The sequence below is a fragment of the Cherax quadricarinatus genome, chromosome 35 (assembly GCF_038502225.1).
Source record: "Cherax quadricarinatus isolate ZL_2023a chromosome 35, ASM3850222v1, whole genome shotgun sequence".
Taxonomy (NCBI): Eukaryota; Metazoa; Arthropoda; class Malacostraca; order Decapoda; family Parastacidae; genus Cherax; species Cherax quadricarinatus.
This window is the reverse complement of record NC_091326.1, coordinates 32,362,627-32,383,152: the sequence shown is the minus strand read 5'-3', so window position 1 is coordinate 32,383,152 and position 20,526 is coordinate 32,362,627.

The window sequence follows — 20,526 nt, the reverse complement described above, 5'->3', positions numbered from 1 at the left end:
TTCATTAATTAGTTTTTATTTAGGTTTCTTGATTCATTTGAAACTTTTGCAGTGCCTGTTATGGTAAATTATGTCGGATGTAATGTAGGTTAAGCCAATAAAGTGAAATAATGTAAGATAGGGTAACGTGTGAGGGTTTGTTTGATGGTAAGAGGTGATTACTGCCATCGCTCATTTATTTGATAATTTTACCCTCACAAAATTCGTCTGTACATTTTATCCCTCAGTGTGAGCAACGGACAAAGAACCAACATGATTACTGTCACTCGTGAACAAGCATAAAGCGGAACTGCTCAAGATATAGACTGTTCCTAACTAACAAGGTTCTCCCAGCTGACTCTTCTTACTATCAACAATAATAAAAAATTCTGCCAGGCCATAATACAGTTATTACAGACCTAGCTGACTTCATTGACATACTATACAGAAAGTCCATGGTTATGTAGAGGATTTCTGGCAACTTAGGTTAGCTTGTCCCCAGGATGCCACCCACCACGGGAGGGGAGAGAACCCACGATCAGTCATAAAACTCCAGATCGACACGTTATCCACAGGGTCAAACAAGTTGATTACCTCCTAGGTACCTACTGACCGGTAGGTCAGCGGGCAGCAGGTGTAAGGAAACATCCAACGTTTCACTCGTGCCGGGGTCAGATTCTTTACCTATTATCAGGTGCAGCCGCAGCAAGCAGCAACCAGGCTGCACCTACCTAAACATCGAAGTGTACCTACCCCCTAAACGTAGGTGTTACAAATGCCAGCACTATGGCCATGTTGCAGTAGACTGTGGAATGCTACATTCTTGGTGTGGTAAGTGTGCTGGGAAACATTCCACTAGAGAATGCACAGTAGGCCCTGACAGCCAAAAATTTAAGTGTATTAACTGTAAAGAAGTTGGGGTTACAGTTTCCCACAAGGACTGCAGTCAGAACCCAAACAACCTTCGATGTAAACCTGATAACAGTCCTTTAATGGGGCCATCCAGTCTACCACAGCCAGATCTGAGACTGAACCTCTGCAAAGTGTGCAAGAACCCCACCTCACTGCAAAGGATTCTGGTGATACCAGAATGCCATCACACACACCAGCTGTGGAGCTAGCCATCCCTGCTAGCACATATGGAACTACTGGTCTGCCACTACAGATACCTATGGCTACACCTGAATATGGGGATGAGTTTGTCATTTCTCCCAATACACACAACTACAACAGTCAGACGGATACCACACAGGTAACCTCCCTGGAAATTGGAGATGAGTCAGATGCACAGGACCTACCTGCAATGAATGATGAAACAGAGAACACTAATGTAACCATGGTACCTGTTAAGGTGATAGGTGTTAAAGAAAGCACTAACCCAGAAGTGCCATCCTCCGGAGAGGCATTGGATTCGCCTGACCTTCCTCATATTATAACAAATTTCCGGAAAAAAATTGAGCATCTTGAACAGATCCTGACAAGTTTAATAAATATATGTAATCAGGATGATGCTCTTGAGCATGGTGATGATGTCAAAAGTGCAGCAATCCCCGTTCAGCTTCCAGCAATTTGTAAGAAAGAAGCCCATGACTCTTGCCTTCAAGACTTGCCTTGGAACTGGCTGCCAATATGCCGAAAAATGCTTAAAAATAAAGGTCCTGAAGATAAAGATGTACAAACTATGCTATTTGCTCTTAAGTGCCTGCACACTGTAGTCAAAGCATAATAGTTTTACCATCTTATGAGCAAGAGATTGTAATAACTCACTACAATGGATACATTACAAATCTTTTCATGGAACATTGCTTCCATCAGGAAGCGGTTGCCTGACTTACATCATATTAGTGCAACCAAGAATATTGATGTCATCTGTTTGCAGGAATGTAGATTGAAAGATGGAGCACCTCCACCAAACTTGCCTGGATATGCAGCTTATAACCTAAGGTCAACCAACTGTTGTGTGATGTATGTCAGAAAGAACTTGCCACATTCACTCCTTTCCTTGCAGAGTCGAGTTAACATGCAGTATCATGGTGTCAAAGTATACGCAGGCGATTTTTCCATAAACATTTTTAATCTCTATGCCCCAGCGAACCAGCTTCGACCTGATGCTTTACCAGATCGCATCAATAGTGAACCTACCGTCATTCTTGGAGATTTTAATGCCAGACATAAGAATATTGGTGGGTCTATAACAAACACCAATGGAACTAAACTAGTGAGATTGGTAAATGAGCATGATAATGTTCGAATTGTGGGCACTACTGAGCCTACTCACATATATGGTGGCATACTAGATCTGTGTCTTGGATTTAATACATCATATACGATGCATGACTCTGTCATAGTTGATGATCTTCTATCTGATCACTTCCCAAGACTAACAACTGTCAATCTTGATCACATCTCCAGCAATCAAGGAGCTAAATACAGAAGGAGGAAACTTATTCTCAAACCAGAACGTGACGGTAAGCTGTCCAATATACAAAAACAGTTAGAAACAGAAATACAAATAGCTAGAGCTTCATTTAAGGTTATTAATAGAATATTCAAGAGGTTGCTAGTAGAATTGCAGTAAATCATCCATTCAAATCATTATGAAGCTGTGCGTAGTCTGTGGTCAGTCAAACAAACGGGCTTCCACATGGATAAATTGTCATTTTTGTGGAAATTGGTGTCACGCCCCTTGTGCAGATATTCAAGAACTAGCTACAAGCAGTATTAAAACAGAGAAGTGTTTTTGGGTATGCCCAAATGAGGAAAATCTGTGGACTAAAATCACAAGGGTATTAAAAGAGGACAACATCAAAGCTGCTTTCATAGAAAACCTGGAAGCTTTCGACAACAGATGGGAACATAAAAAGTCTGGGCTGAATGGTACTGCCCTTGATACTGGCCATGTAGTCACAAACTGTAAGGCTGGAGATGATGTCCTGGTAGTCAGTAAATGTGGGGCTGATAGTGCTGTCCTGGGAGACAGTAATGGTGAAGCTGGAGGTGCTGTCCTGGGAGACAGAAATTGTGAAGCTGGAGATACTGTCCTGGGAGACAGTAATGGTGAAGCTGGAGATACTGTCCTGGGAGACAGTAATGGTGAAGCTGGAGATTTTGTCCAGGTAGTCGGGAATTATACGCAGGAAGGAATACATATAAATGACCTCATAGGGGACAGGAGCCATAGTAGGGAAACAAGTGTAGTCAAAGATAAGATAAAACCAATATTGCAAACTAGAAATACCGCAGGAAATAGCAAACAAGAGGACTCCAATAGCAATAGTGAGGATAAATTACCAAAAACAACTGGTGGGAGCTCCATTGTTGGTGCTAGGGAGGATAGAAGTAAGACAGGGAAACATGCACCAACAGGGAATACAGTCACAGAAACCCAAGGCAAGCGGAAACCAAGCCTGTGCACATACTATGCACTTGGTATCTGCTGGCATGGGAAATCTGGAAAAACAGATGGGACATGCAACTATGACCACCCTAGAAAATGCCATGCCCATATGACAACAGGAAAATGCAAACTCCCTTCCTGTAAGCTTTTTCACCCTGAAATGTGTACCTCTTCAGTACAGGAAAGACTGTGCTATAACTTAAATTGCCAGGCATACCATCTAAAGGGGACAAAAAGATACAAAACATCCAGGCCATGGGAAAACCTGGGTAGCCACAGCCACTCAAGAGGGAGAGGTTTTTTAGTGCCAGGAAGGAAAAAAAACTGGCAGGAAATGGCAGAAATCGTACACCAAATCCAGTCATTCCTGGAGTGGAACCACAGTCGATGGCCTCCACTCCAAACCAACAGATACAGATACTAATGCCGGAAAAAAAATCCCCCCCCAGTACCAACAATACCACCAGTCCGATAACATTCTTCTTTGCAAATATACAGGGTCTAAAGCCAGCAACAAACAACAAAATACCTTTCATCCGTGGACTGCTTGCAGAGGCAAAGGCAATGTTTGCGACTTTCACTGAGACCCACATAAAGGATCACTTGGACAACGAAATATGGATCCCAGGTTACAACCTATACAGATGTAACAGAGTGAACAGGCAAAAGGGGGGGGGGTTGGCCTGTACATTGCAGAGTCACTTGTTTGCACAGAACTGCTTAATGCCTCAAATGATGTAGTGGAAGTTTTAGCAGTAAAGGTCGAGAACCAAAACCTAGTCATTGTGGTAGTCTACAAGCCTCCGGATGCAACATCCCAGCAATTCCAGGAACAGCTGTTAAAAATTGACCACTGTCTGGAAAATCTTCCAGCTCCTGCACCCAACATCTTGCTCCTGGGGGATTTCAACTTAAGGCACCTAAAATGGAGGAATATAGCAAATAATATTGTTGCAGTAATAACACCAGGAGGCAGCTCTGATGAAAACTCACACTCACACGAGCTTTTAAATCTCTGCACAAAATTCAATTTAAACCAGCAAATAATAGAGCCTACTAGACTGGAGAATACACTAGACCTCATCTTCACTAACAATGATGATCTGATAAGAAATGTCACCATATCAAAAACAATATACTCAGATCACAACATAATTGAGGTTCAGACATGTATGCGTGGAGCCCCAGACCGACAAAATGAGACTAGTCACGAGGGAGCATTCACCAAATTCAACTTCAATAACAAAAACATAAAGTGGGACCAAGTAAACCAAGTCCTAACCGATATAAGCTGGGAAGATACACTAAGCAACACAGACCCCAACTTATGCCTAGAACAGATTAACTCGGTGGCACTCGATGTATGCACAAGGCTTATTCCTCTAAGAAAAAAGAGGAGTAGATGTAAAATAGAAAGAGACAGGCGCTCCCTTTACAGGCGACGGAAAAGAATAACAGAGCGGCTAAAAGAGGTCAATATATCTGAAATGCGTAGGGAGACACTGGTCAGAGAAATAGCAAGCATCGAACTTAAGCTAAAAGAATCCTTTAAGAGTCAGGAATCGCGGGAAGAACTAAAAGCCATAAATGAAATCGAAAGAAACCCAAAGTATTTCTTCTCCTATGCCAATTCAAAATCGAGAACAACGTCCAGTATTGGGCCCCCTACTTAAACAAGATGGGTCCTACACAGATGACAGCAAGGAAATGAGTGAGCTACTCAAGTCCCAATATGACTTTGTCAATGGTCCAAGTCGGACCGAAACGTCGTCGTAAGCTTCTGTCTTTTATGTGCGGGTTATTTGTGTATCGTTCCAGTCACGGTATTGTGCCTTTTTGTTATTTATCTACAGATGCCTTAGTAAACCTAATATTAGTGTACTAACAGTAAAACTACCTACTCCTTCCCTGAAGAGTAAATCTATAAATTAAATAAATGCCTACCAACAATCCACCGCCAACTAAAGAGAATGCTGTTTGTTTGGGAGGGTTTTAAGGGCCATCCAGCTCAGCTGTTCCATCACGGCCATGCTGGATCTGTCCTGTGGAACTTTAGGGACCAAATAAATTTTCACATCACTGGATCACACGTTTAATTCAGCTGTCATCACACGTATATCCTAACACCTACTAACTACACTGAACCTTCCCTTGTTTACATCTAAGCCATATGCCCACACACACACACACACACACACACACACACACACACACACACACACACACACACACACACACACACACACACACACACACACACATACACACACACACAAGATTGGACCTTGTGTTCACCCTGGGCAGCTCAGATATTGAGGACATCAAGTATGAGAGTCCCCTAGGAGCTAGCGACCATGTGGTTCTGTGCTCAGGAAGCAGAGAGGGAGAGGACCTAGTAGCGATCAGTGAAGAGGCGGGGCCAGGAGCTGAGTCTCGACCCCTGCAATCACAATTAGGTGAGTACACACACACACACTCTCTCGATGGCGAGCCCATTGGAACCCCGGATGACATTCTCAATCCTTGCCCCAGCCATGACAACCCCCCTTCACTACAAAGCTAGTAAGATCCTGATAGTTAAACCATGATAACCTGCAGGGAAGGCTCCCTCCCACCGCGATCCATATATTTCCCTATTCCTGCAAACCATCCTGTAGAAAGTAACTGCCATTACCCATTTCCTCACAACCCAATCCCCATTCCCACGCATACCCCATGACACGTACACAAAATCTACCATTAAATATGCCAATACTCATTGTGTACTCTCTGGCACCCCTCCCACATCCAAAACGAGCACTCTCAGCACCGGTATCCCCCCTCCCACTAGCCTCACTATCCTACTCATCCAATCCCGAACATTCCCCAAACATTCACAGAAATACACCGCATGATATGCTGTATCCTCTCCACCACACACTCCACACCCACTCTCCTCCACTACTCACCTCGCCTGCAGAACTGCTCCTGATGGCAAAATGCCATGCAGGAAATGGAACATAACCACCTGCACCCGAGGTCTGAGCTTCAACTTACGAAAACGACACCAAATATCTCCCCATCTATACATGGGGTATATTCCCTCCACCGGCACCACCACCCAGCTCCCAATCACTCTTACCAAAACCCCTACGCGGATCTTGCCAGGCTCCCAAAGGACCATGAGGGTACGCAGCACCTCCTCACATTCCCTCAACTCTGCACCCACATACCACCTCTTCACTCCCTCATACAGAAGCTTTAATCCCCCCCACACCTCCTGACTCATACATACTCCCTTCGTAAGTAAACACATTTTACCCAACGCTGCAGATCCAATAACCCTAACCCCCCCCCTGACGTACCGGTAGCATTACCACCTCCCTCCTCAGCCAATCACACCCAGAACCCAATATAAACCTAAACACCCTCTTTAAGATTCTCGTAATTCCCTGCCCCATTAAGGGGTAAACTGCCGCCATGTGCCAAACCTTACTCTATAGTAACATGTTTACCACGATGGCCCTCTGCAACAATGTCAAATGATATGGGCGCAAACTCCCCAATATATGCTGCACCCGTTTCACAATACACTCGGAGTTCACCTCTCTCGACCGCACTTGATCCTCCATAAACACTATTCCATATATCTTTAAGCTATCCACCACCCTCCGCTCCACACCAGCATCCCAATCCCCCTGCCAGTTCCAATTTCCCAGCCTTAATAAACATGATTCTCCACATTAACCCTCATCCCTGTAGCCTCCCCAAACGTACGAATGACCTCTCCCACCTCTCTCAAACTCTTTCCCTCCCGCACAAGTACCGTCATGTCGTCGACATATCCTACGATCCCTGGCCTACACCCCACCTCCCCTGTCCCCACCCCCCCACAGATGCGTGCCTCATTGAGTCTATAAAATGGGTCTTGAACACAGGCAAACAGAATTTGAGATAGTGGACATCCTTGCCTGAGGCCCCGCCCCATACACACTGCTTCCCCTATGCAACCATTAATTTGCACACACACCCACGCCCCTCGATACAATGTCTCCACCCATTCCACAACGTCCTCCCCAAATCCCTGCTTTAGAAGGATCTGCCGCAATGCCTCCCGTTCCACATAGTCATATGCTCCCTGCCAATCCAAAGCAAGTAAGCTCCCCCCTTTCCCCCCCAAACCTTCCACAAAACCCTTAAGACATCCATGGGCCTCGTCCATAGATCTGCCAGGCAACCCATATTGCCCTCCAGATACGACATGCCCCACGACACATTTCAGGCAATTTCCCATTTTTTTGCAAACAATTTATAATCCACACAAAGTAAAGATATCGCCCGGTAATCCTTTAGGGTATTCTGGACCTCTTCCTTTGAGACCAGAACAACCACAGCTGTGGCTTGCAACTCCCCCAATACCCCCTTCTCCTTCATGATATTCATTAACTCCACCAGGAATCCATGCATTAACTTCCAATTCTGCAGGTAAAATTCACAGGGCAATCCATCAATCCCCAGAGCCTTTCCCGTACGCATACTCACCAATGCCTGCCTAACCTCTCTCTCATCTATCTCCCCACCCTGCACTACTCGATCACTACGCCCCAATGAACATGGCACTAGCTCGCAGATGCTACGCAGTGCCACACCTTCCACTACACTACTTCCCAAATACTGCTCATACCATGCATCCGCATAACCACTCATCCCCTTTGTCGTCCGCAACACTTGCCCCTCACAATAACCCCCCACTTCAGAGTGGACGACTAACCTACCAACCTCAGTGGCCTTTCGATGGCGCTGCTGACCCTGTAAAACACATGCCGACAGTCGATCACCCCACAACACCTCCTCATCCCCCGTCCCTGCACATGCACTGCATTAAAACGTTCATTTTGCAGCTCACAAATCCTTCCCTTCAACATTTCTATCTCCTCCACAGGATATACTCCCCTGTGCCCACCTCTTCCATAGCAGTCCCTCAACCTATCCTCTAGGTACTGAAGGAGCCCATACGATTGTTGCATTATGCGTTTCCCCTCCCTCACATAAAACTGATGTATTCGTCCCTTAGCCACCCCGTCCCACCACCCCAGTAAATCCTCTACACCCTGCCTTTCCTCACTGAGCTCTGCCCACAATGTCTCGAATCCTCCCTGCCCCTCCTCATCACCCAGGATCCTCGTATTTAGTTTCCAATAACTCTTACACCTCCTGGCCAGCCCATCCCACCCCAGGTCTACCACAACTGCCCTATGATCAGAATATTCCACCTCCACCGTACACAAGGACTCCACTCTTACCTGCTTTGTGATGTACACCTGATCTAGCCTCGCCGCATATCCATGTCTAACAAAAGTGTGCTCCACCGCCCAAGCCCCACCCCCAAATACGTCATGTAGACACACATCTCTCAGAAGATCACCTAGGATAGTTGAAAAATGCCCTACCCCACGTGGCTCAACATCTGCCCTGCGAATAATGCAATTCCAATCCCCTCCCACAATAGCAACAGGTGGTAAAGAACAGAAATAATAAACGAGCTCATCCCTCACGAAATTCGCTTTCAGATATGCATCACTCTCTGCAGGTGCATACACACACACTAATGCCACTCGCTCGCCCATCCACCGTCCATCCACTCTGATAATATGCCCCTCACCCCCCCTTCACTTCTACTAACCACAAATGGGCTCACCTCCCGGAGTAGGACTCCCACCCCTCCCTTCAAGCGTCCCGTTTGCATCACAAAAGCCCTATATCCATTCACCTCCAATGCACGCCCCACCTTGATATTGTGCTCTTGCACAAATACAACATCCACTCTATGCCGGCACAAGAAACTTGCAAACCATGCACGCTTCACGTCCTGACACAAACCATTAATGTTAACTGTCATACACCTTAGGCCAGCGGTGGTTTCTTCTCCCTGTGCTTCGACACCTTCCTCACAACGCCACCATGTCCTTTCAGACCTCCTTTACGCATGTCTCTACTGGCAGCCCTAACCCCTCCCCGGTCCAGCTCCAGGTCCGAAGTCCCCTAGGGACCACCACCATCCTCTTCCACCACCACTACCTTGCCAGTCCTCTGTGCTGGAATCAGGACATCATCTGAATCCGATGTCAATCTGCTCATTTTGCTGTCCACACAGGTCTGCAGCAATCCTCACACCAGGCCTTGTCGCTGACTCGCCCTCCCCATCTGACTGGGGAAACAGCGAGGTGAGCACCGTCTCTAGGACCTCATCTATGGCTTCCTCCGCCAAACCATGCCATCCCCCACCATCAGGCAAAATGGGTCCCACAGGGCCCCCAGCCACAGGGGGCGTCAGGTCCAAACCTACCACTGCCTCTGCTCGCTCCACCTCCTTGCTCCACAGACGACCAGGCCCACGTCCTTCCTGTAGCTCCAGAGCACGTCCAACTTGCCCAGATTCCCCCACGGCAGTACATTCTAGACCATGAAGTTGAGTCTGTCGTTCACAATATGCAGTAGTATGATCAAAACCACCACAACGCCTGCAAGTCCTGCATTGCCCAGCATAGGACACCATGAGCTGAGTCCTGAAGGTCTCCAACATAACATATGATGGTATGGGGTGTCACATCATTATTTCCAGTGAAAACGTGCCCTCTGGGAATCCAATGTATGCACCTTCTACCCACTTGCTGGGCTGTGCCAGGTGAATGGTCCCGTAGTCCTTGAAAACATTGCGTATGTCCGTTTCATCTGCCTCAAACGGTACATTTCGCACTCTAACCCATGTATAATGCCTGGAGACGTCATGAAGGCGGACACTCATCATAGAACTGACGTCCACTCGCACATTTTTTATTATTATTATTATCACACTGGCCGATTCCCACCAAGGCAGGGTGGCCCGAAAAAGAAAAACTTTCACCATCATTCACTCCATCACTGTCTTGCCAGAAGGGTGCTTTACACTACAGTTTTTAAACTGCAACATTAACACCCCTCCTTCAGAGTGCAGGCACTGTACTTCCCATCTCCAGGACTCAAGTCCGGCCTGCCGGTTTCCCTGAACCCCTTCATAAATGTTACTTTGCTCACACTCCAACAGCACGTCAAGTATTAAAAACCATTTGTCTCCATTCACTCCTATCAAACACGCTCATGCATACCTGCTGGAAGTCCAAGCCCCTCGCACACAAAACCTCCTTTACCCCCTCTCTCCAACCTTTCCTAGGCCGACCCCTACCCCGCCTTCCTTCCACTACAGACTGATACACTCTTGAAGTCATTCTGTTTCGCTCCATTCTCTCTACATGTCCGAACCACCTCAACAACCCTTCCTCAGCCCTCTGGACAACAGTTTTGGTAATCCCGCACCTCCTCCTAACTTCCAAACTACGAATTCTCTGCATTATATTCACACCACACATTGCCCTCAGACATGACATCTCCACTGCCTCCAGCCTTCTCCTCGCTGCAACATTCATCACCCATGCTTCACACCCATATAAGAGCGTTGGTAAAACTATACTCTCATACATTCCCCTCTTTGCCTCCAAGGACAAAGTTCTTTGTCTCCACAGACTCCTAAGTGCACCACTCACTCTTTTTCCCTCATCAATTCTATGATTCACCTCATCTTTCATAGACCCATCCGCTGACACGTCCACTCCCAAATATCTGAATACATTCACCTCCTCCATACTCTCTCCCTCCAATCTGATATTCAATCTTTCATCACCTAATCTTTTTGTTATCCTCATAACCTTACTCTTTCCTGTATTCACCTTTAATTTTCTTCTTTTGCACACCCTACCAAATTCATCCACCAATCTCTGCAACTTCTCTTCAGAATCTCCCAAGAGCACAGTGTCATCAGCAAAGAGCAGCTGTGACAACTCCCACTTTGTGTGTGATTCTTTATCTTTTAACTCCACGCCTCTTGTCAAGACCCTCGCATTTACTTCTCTTACAACCCCATCTATAAATATATTAAACAACCACGGTGACATCACACATCCTTGTCTAAGGCCTACTTTTACTGGGAAATAATTTCCCTCTTTCCTACATACTCTAACTTGAGCCTCACTATCCTCGTAAAAACTCTTCACTGCTTTCAGTAACCTACCTCCTACACCATACACTTGCAACATCTGCCACATTGCCCCCCTATCCACCCTGTCATACGCCTTTTCCAAATCCATAAATGCCACAAAGACCTCTTTAGCCTTATCTAAATACTGTTCACTTATATGTTTCACTGTAAACACCTGGTCCACACACCCCCTACCTTTCCTAAAGCCTCCTTGTTCATCTGCTATCCTATTCTCCGTCTTACTCTTAATTCTTTCAATAATAACTCTACCATACACTTTACCAGGTATACTCAGCAGACTTATCCCCCTATAATTTTTGCACTCTCTTTTATCCCCTTTGCCTTTATACAAAGGAACTATGCATGCTCTCTGCCAATCCCTAGGTACCTTACCCTCTTCCATACATTTATTAAATAATTGCACCAACCACTCCAAAACTATATCCCCACCTGCTTTTAACATTTCTATCTTTATCCCATCAATCCCGGCTGCCTTACCCCCTTTCATTTTACCTACTGCCTCACGAACTTCCCCCACACTCACAACTGGCTCTTCCTCACTCCTACAAGATGTTATTCCTCCTTGCCCTATACACGAAATCACAGCTTCCCTATCTTCATCAACATTTAACAATTCCTCAAAATATTCCCTCCATCTTCCCAATACCTCTAACTCTCCATTTAATAACTCTCCTCTCCTATTTTTAACTGACAAATCCATTTGTTCTCTAGGCTTTCTTAACTTGTTAATCTCACTCCAAAACTTTTTCTTATTTTCAACAAAATTTGTTGATAACATCTCACCCACTCTCTCATTTGCTCTCTTTTTACATTGCTTCACCACTCTCTTAACCTCTCTCTTTTTCTCCATATACTCTTCCCTCCTTGCATCACTTCTACTTTGTAAAAACTTCTCATATGCTAACTTTTTCTCCCTTACTACTCTCTTTACATCATCATTCCACCAATCGCTCCTCTTCCCTCCCGCACCCACTTTCCTGTAACCACAAACTTCTGCTGAACACTCTAACACTACATTTTTAAACCTACCCCATACCTCTTCGACCCCATTGCCTATGCTCTCATTAGCCCATCTATCCTCCAATAGCTGTTTATATCTTACCCTAACTGCCTCCTCTTTTAGTTTATAAACCTTCACCTCTCTCTTCCCTGATGCTTCTATTCTCCTTGTATCCCATCTACCTTTTACTCTCAGTGTAGCTACAACTAGAAAGTGATCTGATATATCTGTGGCCCCTCTATAAACATGTACATCCTGAAGTCTACTCAACAGTCTTTTATCTACCAATACATAATCCAACAAACTACTGTCATTTCGCCCTACATCATATCTTGTATACTTATTTATCCTCTTTTTCTTAAAATATGTATTACCTATAACTAAACCCCTTTCTATACAAAGTTCAATCAAAGGGCTCCCATTATCATTTACACCTGGCACCCCAAACTTACCTACCACACCCTCTCTAAAAGTTTCTCCTACTTTAGCATTCAGGTCCCCTACCACAATTACTCTCTCACTTGGTTCAAAGGCTCCTATACATTCACTTAACATCTCCCAAAATCTCTCTCTCTCCTCTGCATTCCTCTCTTCTCCAGGTGCATACACGCTTATTATGACCCACTTCTCGCATCCAACCTTTACTTTAATCCACATAATTCTTGAATTTACACATTCATATTCTCTTTTCTCCTTCCATAACTGATCATTTAACATTACTGCTACCCCTTCCTTTGCTCTAACTCTCTCAGATACTCCAGATTTAATCCCATTTATTTCCCCCCACTGAAACTCTCCTACCCCCTTCAGCTTTGTTTCGCTTAGGGCCAGGACATCCAACTTCTTTTCATTCATAACATCAGCAATCATCTGTTTCTTGTCATCCGCACTACATCCACGCACATTTAAGCATCCCAGTTTTATAAAGTTTTTCTTCTTCTCTTTTTTAGTAAGTGTCTACAGGAGAAGGGGTTACTAGCCCATTGCTCCCGGCATTTTAGTCGCCTCATACGACACGCATGGCTTACGGAGGAAAGATTCTTTTCCACTTCCCCATGGACAATAGAAGAAATAAAGAAGAACAAGAGCTATTTAGAAAAAGGAGAAAAACCTAGATGTATGTATATATATATGCATGTGCGTGTCTGTGAAGTGTGACCAAAGTGTAAGTAGGAGTAGCAAGATATCCCTGTTATCTAGCGTGTTTATGAGACAGAAAAAGAAACCAGCAATCCTACCATCATGCAAAACAGTTACAGGTTTCTGTTTCACAGTCATCTGGCAGGACGGTAGTACTTCCCTGGGTGGTTGCTGTCTACCAATGTTGCATCGTCTGCCAAGTCTTTTGCTTTTGTAGTGAGTGATTTTCGTGTGCAAGTTCGGTACTAGTCCCTCTAGGATTTTCCAGGTGTATATAATCATGTATCTCTCCCACCTGCATTCCAGGGAATACAGGTTCAGGAACCTCAAGCGCTCCCAGTAATTGAGGTGTTTTATCTCCGTTATGCGCGCCGTGAAGGTTCTCTGTACATTTTCTAGGTCAGCAATTTCACCTGCCTTGAAAGGTGCTGTTAGTGTGCAGCAATATTCCAGCCTAGATAGAACAAGTGACCTGAAGAGTGTCATCATGGGCTTGGCCTCCCTAGTTTTGAAGGTTCTCATTATCCATCCTGTCATTTTTCTAGCAGATGCGATTGATACAATGTTATGGTCTTTGAAGGTGAGATCCTCCGACATGATCACTCCCAGGTCTTTGACGTTGGTGTTTCGCTCTATTTTGTGGCCAGAATTTGTTTTGTACTCTGATGAAGATTTAATTTCCTCGTGTTTACCATATCTGAGTAATTGAAATTTCTCATCGTTGAACTTCATATTGTTTTCTGCAGCCCACTGAAAGATTCGGTTGATGTCCGCCTGGAGCCTTGCAGTGTCTGCAATGGAAGACACTGTCATGCAGATTCGGGTGTCATCTGCAAAGGAAGACACGGTGCTGTGGCTGACATCCTTGTCTATGTCGGATATGAGGATGAGGAACAAGATGGGAGCGAGTACTGTGCCTTGTGGAACAGAGCTTTTCACCGTAGCTGCCTCGGACTTTACTCTGTTGACGACTACTCTCTGTGTTCGGTTAGTGAGGAAATTATAGATCCATCGACCGACTTTTCCTGCTATCCCTTTAGCACGCATTTTGTGCGCTATTACGCCATGGTCACACTTGTCGAAGGCTTTTGCAAAGTCTGTATATATTACATCTGCATTTTTTTTATTTTCTAGTGTATTTAGGACCTTGTCGTAGTGATCCAATAGTTGAGACAGACAGGAGCGACCTGTTCTAAACCCATGTTGCCCTGGGTTGTGTAACTGATGGGTTTCTAGATGGGTGGTGATCTTGCTTCTTAGGACCCTTTCAAAGATTTTTATGATATGGGATGTTAGTGCTATCGGTCTGTAGTTCTTTGCTGTTGCTTTACTGCCCCCTTTGTGGAGTGGGGCTATGTCTGTTGTTTTTAGTAATTGTGGGCGACCCCCGTGTCCATGCTCCCTCTCCATAGGATGGAAAAGGCTCGTGATAGGGGCTTCTTGCAGTTCTTGATGAACACGGAGTTCCATGAGTCTGGCCCTGGGGCAGAGTGCATGGGCATGTCATTTATCGCCTGTTCGAAGTCATTTGGCATCAGCATAACATCGGATAGGCTTGTGTTAACCAAATTTTGTGGCTCTCTCATAAAAAATTCGTTTTGATCTTCGACTCTCAGTCTGGTTAGCGGCTTGCTAAAAACTGAGTCATATTGGGACTTGAGTAGCTCACTCATTTCCTTGCTGCTCTGGTGGCCTGGTGGTTAACGCTCTCGCTTCACACGGCGAGGGCCTGGGTTCGATTCCCAGCCAGAGTAGAAACATTGGACGTGTTTCTTTCCACCTGTTGTCTATGTTCCCCATCAGTAAAATGGGTACCTGGGTGTTAGTCGACTGGTGTGGGTCGCATCCTGGGACACTGACCTAAGGAGGCCTGGTCACAGACCGGGCCGCGGGGGCGTTGACCCCCGGAACTCTCTCCAGGTAACTCCACACACTGGCCGATTCCCACCAAGGCAGGGTGGCCCGAAAAAGAAAAACTTTCACCATCATTCACTCCATCACTGTCTTGCCAGAAGGGTGCTTTACACTACAGTTTTTAAACTGCAACATTAGCACCCCTCCTTCAGAGTGCAGGCACTGTACTTCCCATCTCCAGGACTCAAGTCCGGCCTGCCGGTTTCCCTGAATCCCTTCATAAATGTTACTTTGCTCACACTCCAACAGCACGTCAAGTATTAAAAACCATTTGTCTCCATTCACTCCTATCAAACACGCTCACGCATGCCTGCTGGAAGTCCAAGCCCCTCGCACACAAAACCTCCTTTACCCCCTCCCTCCAACCCTTCCTAGGCCGACCCCTACCCCGCCTTCCTTCCACTACAGACTGATACACTCTTGAAGTCATTCTGTTTCGCTCCATTCTCTCTACATGTCCGAACCACCTCAACAACCCTTCCTCAGCCCTCTGGACAACAGTTTTGGTAATCCCGCACCTCCTCCTAACTTCCAAACTACGAAATCTCTGCATTATATTCACACCACACATTGCCCTCAGACATGACATCTCCACTGCCTCCAGCCTTCTCCTCGCTGCAACATTCATCACCCACGCTTCACACCCATATAAGAGCGTTGGTAAAACTATACTCTCATACATTCCCCTCTTTGCCTCCAAGGACAAAGTTCTTTGTCTCCACAGACTCCTAAGTGCACCACTCACTCTTTTTCCCTCATCAATTCTATGATTCACCTCATCTTTCATAGACCCATCCGCTGACACGTCCACTCCCAAATATCTGAATACGTTCACCTCCTCCATACTCTCTCCCTCCAATCTGATATTCAATCTTTCATCACCTAATCTTTTTGTTATCCTCATAACCTTACTCTTTCCTGTATTCACCTTTAATTTTCTTCTTTTGCACACCCTACCAAATTCATCCACCAATCTCTGCAGCTTCTCTTCAGAATCTCCCAAGAGCACAGTGTCATCAGCAAAGAGCAGCTGTGACAACTCCCACTTTGTGTGTGATTCTTTATCTTTTAACTCCACGCCTCTTGCCAAGACCCTCGCATTTACTTCTCTTACAACCCCATCTATAAATATATTAAACAACCACGGTGACATCACACATCCTTGTCTAAGGCCTACTTTTACTGGGAAAAAATTTCCCTCTTTCCTACATACTCTAACTTGAGCCTCACTATCCTCGTAAAAACTCTTCACTGCTTTCAGTAACCTACCTCCTACACCATACACTTGCAACATCTGCCACATTGCCCCCCTATCCACCCTGTCATACGCCTTTTCCAAATCCATAAATGCCACAAAGACCTCTTTAGCCTTATCTAAATACTGTTCACTTATATGTTTCACTGTAAACACCTGGTCCACACACCCCCTACCTTTCCTAAAGCCTCCTTGTTCATCTGCTATCCTATTCTCCGTCTTACTCTTAATTCTTTCAATTATAACTCTACCATACACTTTACCAGGTACACTCAACAGACTTATCCCCCTATAATTTTTGCACTCTCTTTTATCCCCTTTGCCTTTATACAAAGGAACTATGCATGCTCTCTGCCAATCCCTAGGTACCTTACCCTCTTCCATACATTTATTAAATAATTGCACCAACCACTCCAAAACTATATCCCCACCTGCTTTTAACATTTCTATCTTTATCCCATCAATCCCGGCTGCCTTACCCCCTTTCATTTTACCTACTGCCTCACGAACTTCCCCCACACTCACAACTGGCTCTTCCTCACTCCTACAAGATGTTATTCCTCCTTGCCCTATACACGAAATCACAGCTTCCCTATCTTCATCAACATTTAACAATTCCTCAAAATATTCCCTCCATCTTCCCAATACCTCTAACTCTCCATTTAATAACTCTCCTCTCCTATTTTTAACTGACAAATCCATTTGTTCTCTAGGCTTTCTTAACTTGTTAATCTCACTCCAAAACTTTTTCTTATTTTCAACAAAATTTGTTGATAACATCTCACCCACTCTCTCATTTGCTCTCTTTTTACATTGCTTCACCACTCTCTTAACCTCTCTCTTTTTCTCCATATACTCTTCCCTCCTTGCATCACTTCTACTTTGTAAAAACTTCTCATATGCTAACTTTTTCTCCCTTACTACTCTCTTTACATCATCATTCCACCAATCGCTCCTCTTCCCTCCTGCACCCACTTTCCTGTAACCACAAACTTCTGCTGAACACTCTAACACTACATTTTTAAACCTACCCCATACCTCTTCGACCCCATTGCCTATGCTCTCATTAGCCCATCTATCCTCCAATAGCTGTTTATATCTTACCCTAACTGTCTCCTCTTTTAGTTTATAAACCTTCACCTCTCTCTTCCCTGATGCTTCTATTCTCCTTGTATCCCATCTACCTTTTACTCTCAGTGTAGCTACAACTAGAAAGTGATCTGATATATCTGTGGCCCCTCTATAAACATGTACATCCTGAAGTCTACTCAACAGTCTTTTATCTACCAATACATAATCCAACAAACTACTGTCATTTCGCCCTACATCATATCGTGTATACTTATTTATCCTCTTTTTCTTAAAATATGTATTACCTATAACTAAACCCCTTTCTATACAAAGTTCAATCAAAGGGCTCCCATTATCATTTACACCTGGCACCCCAAACTTACCTACCACACCCTCTCTAAAAGTTTCTCCTACTTTAGCATTCAGGTCCCCCACCACAACTACTCTCTCACTTGGTTCAAAGGCTCCTATACATTCACTTAACATCTCCCAAAATCTCTCTCTCTCCTCTGCATTCCTCTCTTCTCCAGGTGCATACACGCTTATTATGACCCACTTCTCGCATCCAACCTTTACTTTAATCCACATAATTCTTGAATTTACACATTCATATTCTCTTTTCTCCTTCCATAACTGATCATTTAACATTACTGCTACCCCTTCCTTTGCTCTAACTCTCTCAGATACTCCAGATTTAATCCCATTTATTTCCCCCCACTGAAACTCTCCTACCCCCTTCAGCTTTGTTTCGCTTAGGGCCAGGACATCCAACTTCTTTTCATTCATAACATCAGCAATCATCTGTTTCTTGTCATCCGCACTACATCCACGCACATTTAAGCATCCCAGTTTTATAAAGTTTTTCTTCTTCTCTTTTTTAGTAAATGTATACAGGAGAAGGGGTTACTAGCCCATTGCTCCAGGCATTTTAGTCGCCTCATACGACACGCATGGCTTACGGAGGAAAGATTCTTTTCCACTTCCCCATGGACAATAGAAGAAATAAAAAAGAACAAGAGCTATTTAGAAAAAGGAGAAAAACCTAGATGTATGTATATATATATATGCATGTGCGTGTCTGTGAAGTGTGACCAAAGTGTAAGTAGGAGTAGCAAGATATCCCTGTTATCTAGCGTGTTTATGAGACAGAAAAAGAAACCAGCAATCCTACCATCATGCAAAACAGTTATAACATTCTTCTTTGCAAATATACAGGGTCTAAAGCCAGCTACAAACAACAAAATACCTTTCATCCGTGGACTGCTTGCAGAGGCAAAGGCAATGTTCGCGGCTTTCACTGAGACCCACATAAAGGATCACTTGGACAACGAAGTATGGATCCCAGGTTACAACCTATACAGATGTGACAGAGTGAACAGGCAAAAGGGGGGGGTTGGCCTGTACATTGCAGAGTCACTTGTTTGCACAGAACTGCTTAATGCCTCAAATGACGTAGTGGAAGTTTTAGCAGTAAAGGTCGAGAACCAAAACCTAGTCATTGTGGTAGTCTACAAGCCTCCGGATGCAACATCCCAGCAATTCCAGGAACAGCTGTTAAAAATTGACCACTGTCTGGAAAATCTTCCAGCTCCTGCACCCAACATCTTGCTCCTGGGGGATTTCAACTTAAGGCACCTAAAATGGAGGAATATAGCAAATAATATTGTTGCAGAAATAACACCAGGAGGCAGCTCTGATGAAAACTCACACTCACACGAGCTTTTAAATCTCTGCACAAAATTCAATTTAAACCAGCAAATAATAGAGCCTACAAGACTGGAGAATACACTAGACCTCATCTTCACTAACAATGATGATCTGATAAGAAATGTCACCATATCAAAAACAATATACTCAGATCACAACATAATTGAGGTTCAGACATGTATGCATGGAGCCCCAGACCGACAAAATGAGACTAGTCATGAGGGAGCATTCACCAAATTCAACTTCAATAACAAAAACATAAAGTGGGACCAAGTAAACCAAGTCCTAACCGATATAAGCTGGGAAGATATACTAAGCAACACAGACCCAAACTTATGCCTAGAACAGATTAACTCGGTGGCACTCGATGTATGCACAAGGCTTATTCCTCTAAGAAAAAGGAGGAGTAGATGTAAAATAGAAAGAGACAGGCGCTCCCTTTACAGGCGACGGAAAAGAATAACAGAGCGGCTAAAAGAGGTCAATATATCTGAAATGCGCAGGGAGACACTGGTCAGAGAAATAGCAAGCATCGAACTTAAGCTAAAAGAATCCTTTAGGAGTCAGGAATCGCGGGAAGAACTAAAAGCCATAAATGAAATCGAAAGAAACCCAAAGTATTTCTTCTCCTATGCCAAATCAAAATCGAGAACAACGTCCAGTATTGGGCCCCTACTTAAACAAGATGGGTCCTACACAGATGACAGCAAGGAAATGAGTGAGCTACTCAAGTCCCAATATGACTCAGTTTTTAGCAAGCCGCTAACCAGACTGAGAGTCGAAGACCAAAATGAATTTTTTATGAGAGAGCCACAAAATTTGACTAACACAAGCCTATCCGATGTTATCCTGACGCCAAATGACTTCGAACAGGCGATAAATGACATGCCCATGCACTCTGCCCCAGGGCCAGACTCATGGAACTCTGTGTTCATCAAGAACTGCAAGAAGCCCCTATCACGAGCCTTTTCCATCCTATGGAGAGGGAGCAT